Source organism: Schistocerca gregaria, chromosome 2 (assembly GCF_023897955.1).
Source record: "Schistocerca gregaria isolate iqSchGreg1 chromosome 2, iqSchGreg1.2, whole genome shotgun sequence".
NCBI classification, from domain to species: domain Eukaryota; kingdom Metazoa; phylum Arthropoda; class Insecta; order Orthoptera; family Acrididae; genus Schistocerca; species Schistocerca gregaria.
Window position 1 is genome coordinate 745283 of NC_064921.1, and position 4044 is coordinate 749326.

The following is a 4044-nucleotide window of genomic DNA, read 5'->3' on the forward strand; positions in this document are numbered from 1 at the left end:
TTGTGTTTTCGTTCTACACAGCCGCTGCCCCTTGCTCTTTCCCACTTATTCGTTACATTCAACCTCTGACGAGACCGACCAAATATAGACTGAGAAACAAGACCACACACTTTGTGCATTCGGATTCGAAGGCAGGGCGTCCCTCGCCGCATTTGCTACGATGGCCATTTGCTACTTCTGCAGAAGCGGCGGCGGCGACGACGACGACGACGACGAAGATCGCGAGAGACTCTGAGATATGTGAGAAATACATCTATAAAATGTAATTCAGACTGCCTCGTCCCACCTTATGCTGTACCGCTTTGGCAAATGCTTTATCTGCGCCATTCGCCTTAATCACATCTGAGAGTAAATCTTAAAAAAACGCCTGTCGCTAATTGTTCGTCATCACAGGTACTGTTTGCTATACGGCCACGACGCGCAACTGATTTCCAAAATTCATCTTTCTCCTGTGAGGATGGAACTTACGACCCCTGGTTTATTAGACCAGTGCTCTACCACTGAGCTAAAGAGGCGCGGCCTAGCGGTACTCTTGGGTACTTCGTCCTTACGGTCGTCTGCATCATCAGACTTTAGCTGACAACAATTCATATTATCGGCTAATATTTGCAGCTATGGCGGCAAATTACTGCTTGGCTACACATCTGACACGTAACCGATGTGCTCTCCAAACCACAACACTTGCATTTCAGAACATGTCTTTTACACATGTCTACAAAATCACCTTCACCTTCAAATACAGTTTCCTTGCGACTGACAGAGACGTAGGCAAAGTTTAAAGTTGCTATTTCCATTAAATCTCGTTAATCAGAAAAACGGTAATTTACACCTGCAGCGGAACAAAATTCCGTTCCGCCCAGCGTCTGGCTGGAACCCACGACCATGGGATTAAGTGTCTGACGCTCTACCGACTGAGATAGCCGGCTACCTCGGTGAATACTTGCCGGGTAGCACGTCACACAGTACTCGTTTGGGTTGGGTGGTCCCATACAGCATCTCTCCATGCTGCCTAATGTTTTCCTAACGTCACACTCGTCACGTACTTCACTTTTATGTCATAATCATTTCTGAGAGGCAAAGAAATTGCATGACAACAAGCAGAGCTAGTGGCGTCAAAATTAACACACATACTTTATGTGACTCAAAAGCCGAACGAGTTACTTTCCGACGTTGTTTTAGATGTGCAAGTGCCAGTCAAAACTCGCGGTGTCGGCACTCTGCCGACCATTTCGCTAGTTAACACCGGTCTTGCTGTGTGTGTTTCAAGCTCAAGAGCATCTCCAAGCAAAAAATGGTCAACAGCAACATTCAGACGGTTTCGTACTGCTCAATTGCTACATTAAAACGGTATGTTTCTTTTTCAGAACTGGAAAAACACAAGCGTGACAGCATTCGAAGCTGTAATCTTCAGATACGAAGTCCGACGCCTTATCCATTAGGCCACACGGTCACTGACGACCAAGATTTACATATATACGACTCATCTCGAAACGCTCACACCCCTGAGGATTTGTGTTTTCGTTCTACACAGCCGCTGCCCCTTGCTCTTTCCCACTTATTCGTTACATTCAACCTCTGACGAGACCGACCAAATATAGACTGAGAAACAAGACCACACACTTTGTGCATTCGGAATCGAAGGCAGGGCGTCCCTCGCCGCATTTGCTACGATGGCCATTTGCTACTTCTGCAGAAGCGGCGGCGACGACGACGACGACGAAGATCGCGAGAGGCTCTGAGATATGTGAGAAATACATCTATAAAATGTAATTCAGACTGCCTCGTCCCACCTTATGCTGTACCGCTTTGGCAAATGCTTTATCTGCACCATTCGCCTTAATCACATCTGAGAGTAAATCTAAAAAAAACGCCTGTCGCTAATTGTTCGTCATCACAGGTACTGTTTGCTATACGGCCACGACGCGCAACTGATTTCCAAAATTCATCTTTCTCCTGTGAGGATGGAACTTACGACCTCTGGTTTATTAGACCAGTGCTCTACCACTGAGCTAAAGAGGCGCGGCGTAGCGGTACTCTTGGGTACTTCGTCCTTACGGTCGTCTGCATCATCAAACTTTAGCTGACAACAATTCATATTATCGGCTAATATTTGCAGCTATGGCGACAAATTACTGCTTGGCTACACATCTGACACGTAACCGATGTGCTCTCCAAACCACAACACTTGCATTTCAGAACATGTCTTTTACACATGTCTACAAAATCACCTTCACCTTCAAATACAGTTTCCTTGCGACTGACAGAGACGTAGGCAAAGTTTAAAGTTGCTATTTCCATTAAATCTCGTTAATCAGAAAAACGGTAATTTACACCTGCAGCGGAACAAAATTCCGTTTCGCCCAGCGTCTGGGTCGAACCCACGACCCTGGGATTAAGTGTCTGACGCTCTACCGACTGAGATAGCCGGCTACTTCGGTGAATATTTGCCGGGTAGCACGTCACACAGTACTCGTTTGGGTTGGGTGGTCCCATACAGCATCTCTCCATGCTGCCTAATGTTTTCCTAACGTCACACTCGTCACGCACTTCACTTTTATGTCATAATCATTTCTGAGAGGCAAAGAAATTGCATGACAACAAGCAGAGCTAGTGGCGTCAAAATTAACACACATACTTTATGTGACTCAAAAGCCGAACGAGTTACTTTCCGACGTTGTTTTAGATGTGCAAGTGCCAGTCAAAACTCGCGGTGTCGGCACTCTGCCGACCATTTCGCTAGTTAACACCGGTCTTGCTGTGTGTGTTTCAAGCTCAAGAGCATCTCCAAGCAAAAAATGGTCAACAGCAACATTCAGACGGTTTCGTACTGCTCAATTGCTACATTAAAACGGTATGTTTCTTTTTCAGAACTGGAAAAACACAAGCGTGACAGCACTCGAACCTGTAATCTTCAGAGCCGAAGTCCGACGCCTTATCCATTAGGCCACACGGTCACTGACGACCAACATTTACATCTATACGACTCATCTCGAAACGCTCACACCCCTGAGGATTTGTGTTTTCGTTCTACACAGCCGCTGCCCCTTGCTCTTTCCCACTTATTCGTTACATTCAACCTCTGACGAGACCGACCAAATATAGACTGAGAAACAAGACCACACACTTTGTGCATTCGGAATCGAAGGCAGGGCGTCCCTCGCCGCATTTGCTACGATGGCCATTTGCTACTTCTGCAGAAGCGGCGGCGACGACGACGACGACGACGACGAAGATCGCGAGAGGCTCTGAGATATGTGAGAAATACATCTATAAAATGTAATTCAGACTGCCTCGTCCCACCTTATGCTGTACCGCTTTGGCAAATGCTTTATCTGCGCCATTCGCCTTAATCACATCTGAGAGTAAATCTTAAAAAAAAACGCCTGTCGCTAATTGTTCGTCATCACAGGTACTGTTTGCTATACGGCCACGACGCGCAACTGATTTCCAAAATTCATCTTTCTCCTGTGAGGATGGAACTTACGACTCCTGGTTTATTAGACCAGTGCTCTACCACTGAGCTAAAGAGGCGCGGGCTAGCGGTACTCTTGGGTACTTCGTCCTTACGGTCGTCTGCATCATCAGACTTTAGCTGACAACAATTCATATTATCGGCTAATATTTGCAGCTATGGCGACAAATTACTGCTTGGCTACACATCTGACACGTAACCGATGTGCTCTCCAAACCACAACACTTGCATTTCAGAACATGTCTTTTACACATGTCTACAAAATCACCTTCACCTTCAAATACAGTTTCCTTGCGACTGACAGAGACGTAGGCAAAGTTTAAAGTTGCTATTTCCATTAAATCTCGTTAATCAGAAAAACGGTAATTTACACCTGCAGCGGAACAAAATTCCGTTCCGCCCAGCGTCTGGCTGGAACCCACGACCATGGGATTAAGTGTCTGACGCTCTACCGACTGAGATAGCCGGCTACCTCGGGGAATACTTGCCGGGTAGCACGTCACACAGTACTCGTTTGGGTTGGGTGGTCCCATACAGCATCTCTCCATGCTGCCTAATGTTTTCCTAACGTC

The 4044-nt window shown here is 46.4% G+C and overlaps 1 non-coding gene across 1 annotated transcript; it reads right to left on the reverse strand.

Moving 5' to 3' along the window:
• Window positions 1-1947: 1947 nt before the first annotated feature.
• Trnai-aau (transfer RNA isoleucine (anticodon AAU)) lies at window positions 1948-2019 on the reverse strand. Its single transcript has one exon. It is a non-coding gene; the product is annotated as a tRNA-Ile (tRNA).
• Between the last annotated feature and the right edge of the window lie 2025 nt (window positions 2020-4044).